The sequence below is a fragment of the Carex rostrata genome, chromosome 4 (assembly GCF_964058835.1).
Source record: "Carex rostrata chromosome 4, lpCarRost1.2, whole genome shotgun sequence".
NCBI lineage: Eukaryota > Viridiplantae > Streptophyta > Magnoliopsida > Poales > Cyperaceae > Carex > Carex rostrata.
In genome coordinates this window covers 12,929,883-12,944,315 of record NC_135921.1, presented here as the reverse complement: position 1 = coordinate 12,944,315, position 14,433 = coordinate 12,929,883, and positions in this window count along the sequence as shown.

Genomic DNA, 14,433 nt, shown 5'->3' with positions numbered 1-14,433 from the left:
TAGAGTTCTCCAAACATCTTAAATTGGAGTATTGTATTAGGGTTGTAAATACTTTATTATCTTTCTAGATAAAGACACTTCGAGAGTTCTCCAAACACCTTCAATTGGAGTCTTGCATTAGAGTTGTTAATGCCCTATTATCTTGCCATGTAGAAACACAACTAGAGTGCTCCAAACACCTTCAATTGGAGTGTTGTATTAAGGTTGTAAATGCCCTATTTTCTGGCCAGCTGGAGACACTACTAGAGTGCTCCAAACACCTTTAATTAGAGTGTTGTATTGGGGTTGTAAATGCTATATTATCACACAATATAGAGACACTACTAGACTGCTCCAAACACCTTCAATTGGAGTGTTATACTAGAATTGTAAATGCTCTATTATCTTGCCAAATAGAGACACTACTAGAGTGCTCCAAACACCATCCAAGTGAGTTTTGTATTAGAGTTTTAAATGCTCTATTATATTTCCATATAGAGACACTTCTAGAGTGCTCCAATCACCTTCATTTGGTGTATTTTATTAGGGTTGTAAATGCCTTATTTTCTTACCACATAGAAACAATACTAGAGTGCTCCTTACACCTTCAATTAGAGTGTTGTATTAGAATTGTAAATGCCCTATTATCTTGTCATCTGAAGACACTACTAGAGCGATTCAAACATCTTAAATTAGAGAGTTGTATTTGGGTTGTAAATGCGCTTTTATCTTGCCAAATAGAGACACTACTAGAGTTCTCCAAACGCCTTTAATTGGAGTGTTGTATTAGGGATGTAAATCCTCTATTATCTTCCCTTATAGAGAGACACTACTAGAGTGCTCCAAACACCTTCAATTAGAGTGTTGTATTAGGGTTGTGAATGCCCTACCATCTTGTCATCTGGAGACACTACTAAAGTGCCCCGAATACCTTCAATTGAAGTATTGTATTAGAGTTGTAAATGCACTATTATCTTGCCACGTAGAGACACTACAAGAGTGCTCCAAACACCTTCAATTTGAGTATTGTATTAGAGTTGTAAATGTCCAATTATCTTGCCATATAGAGACGCTACTATACTGCTCCAAACACTTTCAATTGGAGTGTTGTATTAGGGTTGTAAATGGTCTATTATCTTGCCATATAGAGACACTAATGGAGTTATCCAAACACCATCCAACTGAGTTTTGTATTAGGGTTGTATATGCCCTATTATCTTGCCATATGAAGACACTACTAAAGTGCTGCAAACACCTTCAATTGGAGTGTTGTATTAGAGATGTAAATGCTCTATTATCTTTCCATATAGAGACACTTCTAGAGTGGTCCCATCAGCTTCTTTTCGAGTATTTTATTAGGGCTGTAAATGCCCTATTATCTTGCGACATAGAGACACTACTAGAGTGCTCCGGACACCTTCAATTGAAGTGTTGTATGAGAGTTTTAAATGCCCTATTATCTTGTCATCTGGAGACACTACTAGAGTGCTGCAAACACTTTCAATTAGAGTGTTGTATTAGAGCTGTAAATGCCCTATTATCTTTCCATATAGAGACACTACTAGAGTGCTGCAAACACCTTCAATTGAAGTGTTGTATTAGAGCTGTAAATGCCATATTTTCTTTCCAGCTAGAGACACTACAAGAGTGCTCCAAACACATTTAATTGGAGTGTTGTATTGGGGTAGTAAATGCTCTATTATCGTGCAATATAGAGACACTACTAGAGTTCTCCAAACATCTTCAATTTGAGTATTGTATTAGGGTTGTAAATACTTTATTATCTTTCTAGATAAAGACACTTCGAGAGTTCTCCAAACACCTTATTTGGAGTATTTTATTAGGGTTGTAAATGCCCTATTAACTTGCCACATAGAGACACAACTAGAGTGCTGCAAACACCTTCAATTGGAGTGTTGTATTAGAGATCTAAATGCCCTATTTTCTGGCCAGCTGGAGACACTACTAGAGTGCTCCAAACAGCTTTAATTAGAGTGTTGTATTGGGGTTGTAAATGCTCTATTATCATGCAATATAGAGACACTACTAGAATTCTCCAAACATCTTCAATTGGAGTGCTGTATTAGAGTTGTAAATGCTTTATTATGTTTCCAGATAGAGACACTTCTAGAGCGCTCCAAACAACTTCATTTGGAGTATTTTATTTGGGTTGTAAATGCCCTATTATCTTGCCACATAGAGACACAACTAGAGTGCTGCAAACACCTTCATTTGTAGTGTTGTATTAGAGATGTAAATGCTCTATTATCTTTCCATATAGAGACACTTCTAGAGTGGTCCAATCACCATCTTTTGGAGTATTTTATTAGGGTTGTAAATGCCATATTATCTTGCGCATAGAGACACTACTAGAGTGCTCCGAGCACCTTCAATTGGAGTGTTGTATTAGAGTTGTAAATGCCATATTATATTGCCACGTAGAGACACTACTAGACTGCGCCAAATAGCTTCAATTGGAGTGTTGCATTACAGTTGTTAATGCCTTATTATCTTGCCATGTAGGGACACTGCTAGAGTGCTCGAAAAACCTTCATTTCGAGTGTTGTATTAGGGTTGTAAGTGCCCTATTTTTTTGCCAGCTGGAGACAGTACTGGAGTGCTCCCGACACCTTCAATTGGAGTGTTGTATTAGAGTTGTAAATGCCCTATTTTTTTGCCAGCTGGAGACAGTACTGGAGTGCTCCAGACACCTTCAATTGGAGTGTTGTATTGGGGTTGTAAATGCTCTATTATCATGCAATAGAGAGACACTACTAGAGTTCTTCAAACATCTTCAATTGGAGTTTTGTACTACGGTTGTAAATGTCCAATTATCTTGCCATATAGAGACGCTACTATACTGCTCCAAACACTTTCAATTGGAGTGTTGTATTAGGGTTGTAAATGGTCTATTATCTTGCCATATAGAGACACTAATGGAGTTATCCAAACACCATCCAACTGAGTTTTGTATTAGGGTTGTATATGCCCTATTATCTTGCCATATGAAGACACTACTAAAGTGCTGCAAACACCTTCAATTGGAGTGTTGTATTAGAGATGTAAATGCTCTATTATCTTTCCATATAGAGACACTTCTAGAGTGGTCCCATCAGCTTCTTTTCGAGTATTTTATTAGGGCTGTAAATGCCCTATTATCTTGCGACATAGAGACACTACTAGAGTGCTCCGGACACCTTCAATTGAAGTGTTGTATGAGAGTTTTAAATGCCCTATTATCTTGTCATCTGGAGACACTACTAGAGTGCTGCAAACACTTTCAATTAGAGTGTTGTATTAGAGCTGTAAATGCCCTATTATCTTTCCATATAGAGACACTACTAGAGTGCTGCAAACACCTTCAATTGAAGTGTTGTATTAGAGCTGTAAATGCCATATTTTCTTTCCAGCTAGAGACACTACAAGAGTGCTCCAAACACATTTAATTGGAGTGTTGTATTGGGGTAGTAAATGCTCTATTATCGTGCAATATAGAGACACTACTAGAGTTCTCCAAACATCTTCAATTTGAGTATTGTATTAGGGTTGTAAATACTTTATTATCTTTCTAGATAAAGACACTTCGAGAGTTCTCCAAACACCTTATTTGGAGTATTTTATTAGGGTTGTAAATGCCCTATTAACTTGCCACATAGAGACACAACTAGAGTGCTGCAAACACCTTCAATTGGAGTGTTGTATTAGAGATCTAAATGCCCTATTTTCTGGCCAGCTGGAGACACTACTAGAGTGCTCCAAACAGCTTTAATTAGAGTGTTGTATTGGGGTTGTAAATGCTCTATTATCATGCAATATAGAGACACTACTAGAATTCTCCAAACATCTTCAATTGGAGTGCTGTATTAGAGTTGTAAATGCTTTATTATGTTTCCAGATAGAGACACTTCTAGAGCGCTCCAAACAACTTCATTTGGAGTATTTTATTTGGGTTGTAAATGCCCTATTATCTTGCCACATAGAGACACAACTAGAGTGCTGCAAACACCTTCATTTGTAGTGTTGTATTAGAGATGTAAATGCTCTATTATCTTTCCATATAGAGACACTTCTAGAGTGGTCCAATCACCATCTTTTGGAGTATTTTATTAGGGTTGTAAATGCCATATTATCTTGCGCATAGAGACACTACTAGAGTGCTCCGAGCACCTTCAATTGGAGTGTTGTATTAGAGTTGTAAATGCCATATTATATTGCCACGTAGAGACACTACTAGACTGCGCCAAATAGCTTCAATTGGAGTGTTGCATTACAGTTGTTAATGCCTTATTATCTTGCCATGTAGGGACACTGCTAGAGTGCTCGAAAAACCTTCATTTCGAGTGTTGTATTAGGGTTGTAAGTGCCCTATTTTTTTGCCAGCTGGAGACAGTACTGGAGTGCTCCCGACACCTTCAATTGGAGTGTTGTATTAGAGTTGTAAATGCCCTATTTTTTTGCCAGCTGGAGACAGTACTGGAGTGCTCCAGACACCTTCAATTGGAGTGTTGTATTGGGGTTGTAAATGCTCTATTATCATGCAATAGAGAGACACTACTAGAGTTCTTCAAACATCTTCAATTGGAGTTTTGTACTACGGTTGTAAATGTCCAATTATCTTGCCATATAGAGACGCTACTATACTGCTCCAAACACTTTCAATTGGATTGTTGTATTAGAGTTGTAGATGCCCTATTAGCTTGTCATCTGGAGATACTACTAGAGTGGTCCAAACATCTTGAATTGAATTGTTGTATGAGAGTTTTAAATGCCCTATTATCTTGTCATCTGGAGACACTACTAGAGTGCTGCAAACACTTTCAATTGGAGTGTTGTATTAGAGCTGTAAATGCCCTATTATCTTTCCATATAGAGACACTACTAGAGTGCTGCAAACACCTTCAATTGAAGTGTTGTATTAACGCTGTAAATGCCATATTTTCTTTCCAGCTAGAGACACTACAAGAGTGCTCCAAACACATTTAATTGGAGTGTTGTATTGGGGTTGTAAATGCTCTATTATCGTGCAATATAGAGACACTACTAGAGTTCTCCAAACATCTTCAATTTGAGTATTGTATTAGGGTTGTAAATACTTTATTATCTTTCCAGATAAAGACGCTTCGAGAGTGCTCCAAAAACCTTCTTTTGGAGTGTTTTATTAGGGTTGTAAATGCCCTATTAACTTGCCACATAGACACAACTAGAGTGCTGCAAACACCTTCAATTTGAGTGTTGTATTAAAGATGTAAATGCCCTATTATCTTGTTATCTGGAGACACTACTGGGGTGCTCCAAACACCTTCAATTGGAGTGTTGTATTAGAGTTGTAAATGGCCTATTATCTTGCAATATAGAGACACTAATGGAGTTATCCAATCACAATCCAAGTGAGTTTTGTATTAGGGTTGTAAATGGCATATAATTTTTCCATATGGAGACACTACTAGAGTGCTGCAAACACCTTCAATTGGAGTGTTATATCAGAGCTATAAGTGCCCTATTATCTTTCTATATAGAAACACTTCTAGAGTGCTCCAATCAACTTCATTTGGAATATTTTATTAGGGTTGTAAATGCCCTATTATCTTGCCACATAGAGACTCTTCTAGAGTACTCCGAACACCTTCAATTGGAGTGTTGTATTAGAGTTGTAAATGTCATATTATCTTGTCATCTGGAGACACTACTAGAGCGCTCCAAACATCTTCAATTAGATTGTTGTATTTGGGTTGTAAATACCCTTTTATCTTGCCATATAGAGACACTACTAGAGTTCTCCAAACACCTTCAATTGGAGTGTTGTATTAGAGTTGTAAATGCGCTTTTATCTTGCCATATGGAGACAGTACTAGAGTGCTCCAGACACCTTCAATTGGAGTGTTGTATTGGGGTTTTAAATGCTATCTTATCATGCAATATAGAGACACCACTAGAGTTCTCCAAACATCTTCAATTAGAGTTTTGTACTAGGGTTGTAAATGTCCTATTATAGTGCCATATAGAGACGCTACTAGACAGCTCCAAACACTTTCAATTGGAATGTTGTATTAGAGTTGTAGATGCCCTATTAGCTTGTCATCTGGATATACTACTAGAGTGGTCCAAACATCTTGAATTGAAGTGTTGTATTAGAGTTGCAAATGCCCTATTATCTTGTCATCTGGAGACACTACTAGAGTGCTGCAAACACCTTCAATTGGAGTGTTGTATTAGAGAACTGTAAAAGCCCTATTATCTTGTCATCTGGAGACACTACTAGAGTGCTCCCAACACCTTCATTTGGAGTATTTTATTAGGGTTGTAAATGCCCTATCATCTTGCCACATAGAGACACAACTAGAGTGCTGCAAACACCTTCAAATGGAGTGTTGTATTAGAGCTGGAGATGCCCTATTAGCTTGTCATCTGGAGATACTACTAGAGTGTTCCAAAACATCTTGAATTGAAGTGTTGTATTAGAGTTGTTAATGTCATATTATCTTGTCATCTGGAGACACTACTACAGTGCGGCAAACACCTTCAATTGTAGTGTTGTATTAGAGCTGTAAATGCCCTATTATCTTGTCATCTGGAGACACTACTAGAGTGCTCCCAACACCTTCATTTGAAGTATTTTATTAGGGTTGTAAATGACCTATTATCTTGCCATATAGATACACTACTGGAGTGATCCAAACACCATCCAAGTGAGTTTTGTATTAGGATTGTAAATGCTCTATTATCTTTCCATATAGAGACACTTCTAGAGTGCTCTAATCACCTTAATTTGGAGTATTTTATTTGGTATGTAAATTCCCTATTATCTTGCGACATAGAGACACTACTAGAGTTCTCCAAACACCTTCAATTGATGTGCTGTATTCGGGCTGTAAATGCGCTTTTATCTTGCCATGTGGAGACACTACTAGAGTTATCCAATCACCTGCAATTGGAGTGTTGTAATAGGGTTGTAAATGTCCTATTATCTTGCCATGTAGAGAATTTACTAGGGTGCTGAACAAACCTTCAATTAGAGTATTGTATTAGGATTGTAAAAGCTCAAATATCTTGCTAGATAGAGACACTACAAGAGTGCTCCAAACACCTTCAATTGAAGGGTTGTATTAGAGTTGTAAATGCTCTGTTATCTTGCCTCGTGGAGACACTACAATAGTGTTCCAATCGGAGTGTTGTATTAGGGTAGTAAATGGCCTATTATCTTGCCATATAGACACTACTAGAGTGATCCAAACACCATCCAACTGAGTTTTGTATTAGGGTTGTAAATGCCCTCTTATCTTGCCATATGGAGACACTACAAGAGTGCTACAAACATCTGCAATTGGAGTGTTGTATTAGAGCTGTAAATGCCCTATTATCTTTCCATATAGAGACACTACTAGAGTGCAGCAAACACCTTCAATTGAAGTGTTGTATTAGAGCGGTAAATGCCCTATCATCTTGCCACACAGAGACACTACTAAAGTGCTGCAACCACCTTCAATTAGAGTGTTGTATTAGAGTTGTAAATGTCATATTATCTTGCCCTATGACACTACTAGTGTTATCCAAACACCATCCAAGTGAGTTTTGTATTAGGGTTGTAAATGCTCTATTATCTTTCCATATAGACACTTCTAGAGTGCTCCAATAACCTTAATTTGGAGTATTTTATTAGGGATGTAAATGCCCTATTATCTTACCACATAGAGACACTACTAGAGTTCTCCAAACACCTTCAATTGAAATGTTGTATTAGGGTTGTAAATGCACTTTTATCTTGCCATGTGGAGACACTACTAGAGTTATCCAATCACCTGCAATTGGAGTGTTGTAATAGGGTTGTAAATGGCCTATTATCTTGTCATGTAGAGAATTTACTAGAGTGCTCAACAAACCTTCAATTAGAGTATTGTATTAGGATTGTAAAAGCTCACATGTTCGATTGAATGGTCGTATTAGAGTTGTAAATGCTCTGTTATCTTGCCACGTGGAGACACTACAAGAGTGTTCCAATCGGAGTGTTGTATTAGGGTAGTAAATGGCCTATTATCTTGCCGTATAGATACACTACTGGAGTGATCCAAACACCACCCAACTGAGTTCTGTATTAGGGTTGTAAATGCCCTCTTATCTTGCCATATGGAGACACTACAAGAGTGCTGCAAACACCTTCAATTAGAGTGTTGTATTAGAGCTGTAAATGCCCTATTATCTTTCCATATAGAGACACTACTAGAGTGCTGCAAACACCTTCAATTGAAGTGTTGTATTAGAGCTGTAAATGCCCTATCATCTTGCCACATAGAGACACTACTACAGTGCTGCAAACACCTTGAATTGGAGTGTTGTATTAGAGCTGTAAATGCCCTATTACCTTGTCATCTGGAGACACTACTAGACTGCTCCAAACACCTTCAATTGGAGTGTTGTATTAGAGTTGTAAATGACCTATTATCTTGCCATATGGAGACACTACTAGAGTTATCCAAACACCATCCAAGTGAGTTTTGTATTAGGGCTGTAAATGCTCTATTATATTTCCATATAGAGACACCTCTAGAGTGCTCAAATCACCTTCATTTGGAGTATTTTATTAGGGTTGTAAATGCCTTATTTTCTTGCCACATAGAAACACTACTAGTGTGCTCCGAACACCTGCAATTGGAGTGTTGTATTAGAATTGTAAATGCCCTATTATCTTGTCATCTGGAGACACTACTAGAGCGATCCAAACATCTTGAATTAGAGTGTTGTATTTGGGTTGTAAATGCGCTTTTATCTTACCAAATAGAGACACTACTAGAGTTCTCCAAACACCTTTAATTGGAGTGTTGTATTAGGGATGTAAATGCTCTATTATCTTCCCATATAGAGAGACACTACTAGATTGCTCCAAACACCTTCAATTAGAGTGTTGTATTAGGGTTGTAAATTCCCTATTATCTTGCCACGTAGAGACACTAGTATAGTGCTCCAAACACATTCAATTGGATTATTGTATTAGGGTTGTAAATGCCCTATTTTCTTGCCAGCTAGAGACACTAAAAGAGTGCTCCCACCTTCAATTGGAGTGATGTATTGGGGTTGTAAATGCTCTATTATCCTGCAATATAGAGACTCTACTAGAGTTGTCCAAACATCTTAAATTGGACTATTGTATTAGGGTTGTAAATACTTTATTATCTTTCCAGATAAAGACACTTCGAGAGTGCTCCAAACACTTTCATTTGGAGTATTTTATTAGGGTTGTAAATGTCCTATTAACTTTGCCACATAGAGACACAACTAGGGTGCTGCAAACACCTTCAATTGGAGAGTTCTATTAGAGATGTAAATACCCTATTATCTTGTTATCTGGAGACACTACTAGCGTGCGCCAAACACCTTCAATTGGAGTGTTGTATTAGGGTTGTAATTGGCCTATTATCTTTCCATATAGAGAAACTAATGGAGTTATCCAAACACCATCCAAGTGAGTTTTGTATTAGCGTTGTAAATTACATATTATCTTGCCATATGGAGACACTACTAGAGTGCTGCAAACACCTTCAATTGGAGTGTTGAATCAGAGCGGTAAATGCCCTATTATCTTTCCATATAAAGACAGTTCTAGAGTACTCCAATCACCTTCTTTTGGAGTATTTCATTAGGGTTGTAAATGCCCAATTATCTTGCCACATAGAGACTCTTGTAGAGTACTCCGAACACCTTCAATTGGAGTGTTGTATTAGAGTTGCAAATGCCCTATTATCTTGTCATCTGGAGACACTACTAGAGCGCTCCAAACATCTTCAATTAGAGTGTTGTATTTGGGTTGTAAATGCTCTTTTATCTTGCCATATAGAGACACTACTAGAGTTCTCCAAACAGCTTCAATAGGAATGTTGTATTAGGGTTGTAAATGCGCTTTTATCTTGCCATATGGAGACAGTACTAGAGTTATCCAATCACCTGCAATTGGAGTGTTGTATTGGGGTTGTAAATGCCCTATTATCATGCAATATAGAGACACTACTAGAGTTGTAAATGTCCTATTATAGTGCCATATAGAGACGCTACTAGACAGCTCCAAACACTTTCAATTGGATTGATGTATTAGAGTTGTAGATGCCATATTAGCTTGTCATCTAGATATACTACTAGAGTGGTCCAAACATCTTAAATTGAAGTGTTGTATTAGAGTTGTAAATGCCCTATTATCTTGTCAACTGGAGACACTACTAGAGTGCTGCAAACACCTTCAATTGGAGTGTTGTATTAGAGCTGTGAATGCCCTATTATCTTGTCATCTGGAGACACTACTAGAGTGCTCCCAACACCTTCATTTGGAGTATTTTATTAGGGTTGTAAATGCCCTACCATCTTGCCACATAGAGACACTACTAAAGTGCTGCAAACACCTTCAAATGGAGTGTTGTATTAATGCTGGAGATGCCCTATTAGCTTGTCATCTGGAGATACTAATAGAGTGTTCCAAACATCTTGAATTGAAGTGTTGTATTAGAGTTGTAACTGCCCTATTATCTAGTCATCTGGAGACACTACTAGAGTGCGGCAAAAACCTTCAATTGGAGTGTTGTACTAGAGCTGTAAATGCCCTATTATCTTGTCATCTGGAGACACTACTAGAGTGCTCCCAACACCTTCATTTGAAGTATTTTATTAGGGTTGTAAATGACCTATTATTTTGCCATATAGATACACTACTGGAGTGATCCAAACACCATCCAAGTGAGTTTTGTATTAGGGTTGTAAATGCTCTATTATCTTTCCATATAGAGACACTTCTAGAGTGCTCCAATCACCTTAATTTGGAGTATTTTATTTGGTATGTAAATGCCATATTATCTTGCGACATAGAGACACTACTAGAGTTCTCCAAACACCTTCAATTGAAGTGCTGTATTAGGGCTGTAAATGCGCTTTTATCTTGTCATCTGGAGACACTACTAGAGCGCTCCAAACATTTTCAATTAGATTGTTGTATTTGGGTTGTAAATGCGCTTTTATCTTGCCATATAGAGACACTACTAGAGTTCTCCAAACACCTTCAATTGGAGTGTTGTATTATGGTTGTAAATGCGCTTTTATCTTGCCATATGGAGACACTACTAGAGTTATCCAATCACCTGCAATTGGAGTGTTGTATTAGGGTTGTAAATGGCCTATAATCTTGCCATATAGAGACACTACTGGAGTAATCCAAACACCATCCAACTTAGTTTTGTATTAGGGTTGTAAATGCCCTATTATCTTGCCATATGAAGACACTACTAAAGTGCTGCAAACACACCTTCAATTGAAGAGTTGTATTAGAGATGTAAATGCCCTATTATCTTTCCATATAGAGACACTTCTGGAGTGCTCCATTCATTTTCTTTTGGAGTATTTTATTAGGGTTGTAAATGCTCTATTATCTTGCCACATAGAGACACTACTAGAGTGCTCCGAACACCTTCAATTGTAGTGTTGTATTAGAGTTGTAAATGCCCTATTATATTGCCACGTAGAGACAGTACTAGACTGCTCCAAACAGCTTCAATTGGAGTGTTGCATTACAGTTGTTAATGCCTTATTATCTTGCCATGTAGGGACACTGCTAGAGTGCACCAAAAACCTTCATTTGGAGTGTTGTATTAGGGTTGTAAATGCCATATTTTCTTGCCAGCTGGAGACAGTACTAGAGTGCTCCAGACACCTTCAATTGGAGTGTTGTATTGGAGTTGTAAATGCTCTATTATCATGCAATATAGAGACACTACTAGAGTTCTCCAAACATCTTCAATTGGAGTTTTGTACTAGGGTTATAAATGTCCTATTATCTTGCCATATAGAGACGCTACTGGACAGCTCCAAACACTTTCAATTGGATTGTTGTATTAGAGTTGTAGATGCCCTATTAGCTTGTCATCTAGAGATACTACTAGAATGGTCCAAACATCTTGAATTGAAGTGTTGTATTAGAGTTGTAAATGCCATATTATCTTGTCATCTGGAGACACTACTAGAGTGCTGCAAACACCTTCAATTTGAGTGTTGTATTAGAGGTTTCAACGGCCTATTACCTTGTCATCTGGAGACACTACTAGAGTGCTCCAAACACCTTCAACTGGAGTGTTGTATTAGAGCTGTAAATGCCCTATTATCTTGCAATATAGATACACTACTGGAGTGATCCAAACACCATCCAAGTGAGTTTTGTATTATGGTTGTAAATGCTCTATTATCTTTCCATATAGAGACACTTCTAGAGTGCTCCAATCACCTTAATTTGGAGTATTTTATTAGGGTTGTAAATGCCCTATTATCTTGCCATATAGATACACTACTGGATTGATCCAAACACCATCCAAGTGAGTTTTGTATTAGGGTTGTAAATGTGCTTTTATCTTGCCATGTGGAGACACTACTAGAGTTATCCAATCACATTCAATTGGAGTGTTGTATTAGGGTTGTAAATGGCCTATTATCTTGCCATGTAGAGAATTTACTAGAGTGCTCAACAAACCTTCAATTAGAGTATTGAATTAGGATTGTAAAAGCTCAAATATCTTGCAGATAGACACTACAAGAGTGATCCAAACACCTTCATTTGAAGGGTTGTATTAGAGTTGCAAATGCTCTATTATCTTGCTACGTGGAGACACTACAAGAGTGTTCCAATCGGAGTGCTGTATTAGGGTAGTAAATGGCCTATTATCTTGCCATATAGAGACACTACTAGAGTGATCCAAACACCATCCTACTGAGTTTTGTATTAGGGTTGTAAATGCCCTCTTATCTTGCCATATGGAGACACTAGAAGGGTGCTGCAAACACCTTTAGTTGGAGTGTTGTATTAATGCTGTAAATGCCCTATTATCTTTCCATATAGAGACACTTCTAGTGTGCTCCAATCACCTTCATTTGGGGTATTTTATTAGAGTTGTAAAATCCCTATTTTCTTGCCACATAGAGACACTTCTAGAGTACTCCGAACACCTTCAATTGGAGTGTTGTATTAGAGTTGTAAATGCCCTATTATCTTGTCATATGGAGACACTACTAGAGCGCTCCAAACATCTTCAATTAGAGTGTTGTATTTGGGTTGTAAATGCGTTTTTATCTTGTCATATAGAGACACTACTAGAGTTCTCCAAACACCTTCAATTGGAGTGTTGTATTAGGGAAGTAAATGCGCTTTTATCTTGCCATATGGAGACACTACTAGAGTTATCCAATCACATTCAATTGAAGTGTTGTATTAGGATTGTAAATGACTAACTATCTTGCCATATAGAGACACTACTGGAGTGATCCAAACACAATCCAAGTGATTTTTGTATTAGGGTTGTAAATGCCCTATTATCTTGCCAAATGGAGACACTGCTAGAGTGCTGCAAATACCTTCAATTGGAGTGTTGTATTAAAGCTGTAAATGCCCTATTATCTTTCCATATATAGACACTTCTACATTGCTCCAATCACCTTCATTTGAAGTATTTTATTAGGGTTGTAAATGCCCTAATATCTTGCCACATTGAGACACTTCTAGAGTGCTCCGAACACCTTCTATTGGAGTGTTGTATTAGAGTTGTAAATGCCCTATTATCTTGTCATCCGGAGACACTACTACAGCGCTCCAAACATCTTCAATTAGAGTGTTGTATTTCAGTTGTAAATGAGCTTTTATCTTGCCATATAAAGACACTACTAGAGTTCTCCAAACACTTTCAATTGGAGAGTTGTATTAGGGTTGTAAATACGCTTTTATCATGCCATATGGAGACACTACTAGAGTTATCCAATAACCTTGAATTGGAGTGTTGTATTAGGGTCGTAAATGACTTATTATCTTGTCATAGAGACACTACTGGAGTGATCCAAACACCATCCAATTGAGTTTTGTATTAGTGTTGTAAATGCCCTATTATCTTGCCATATTGAGACACTACTAGAATGTTGTAAATACCTACAATAGGAGAGTTGTATTAGAGCTGTAAATGCCCTATTATCTTTCCAGATAGAGACACTTGTAGAGTGCTCCAATCACCTTCATTTGGAGTATTTTATTAGGGTTGTAAATGTCCTATTATCTTGCCACATAGAGACACTACTAGAGCTTTCCAAACACCTTCAATTGGAGTGTTGTATTAGGGATGTAAATGCTCTATTATCTTCCCTTATAGAGACACTTCTAGAGTGCTCCAAACACCTTCAATTAGAGTGTTGTATTAGGGTTGTGAATACCCGACCTTGTTCAATTGGAGTGTTGTATTAGAGCTGTAAATGCCTTATTATCTTTCCATATAGAGACACTTCTAGAGTGCTCCAATCACCTTCATTTGGTGTATTTTATTTGGGATGTAAATGCGCTTTTATCTTGCCATATAGAGACACTACTAGAGTTCTACAAACACTTTCAATTGGAGTGTTGTATTAGGGTTGTAAATACGCTTTTATCTTGCCATATGGGGACACTACTAGAGTTAT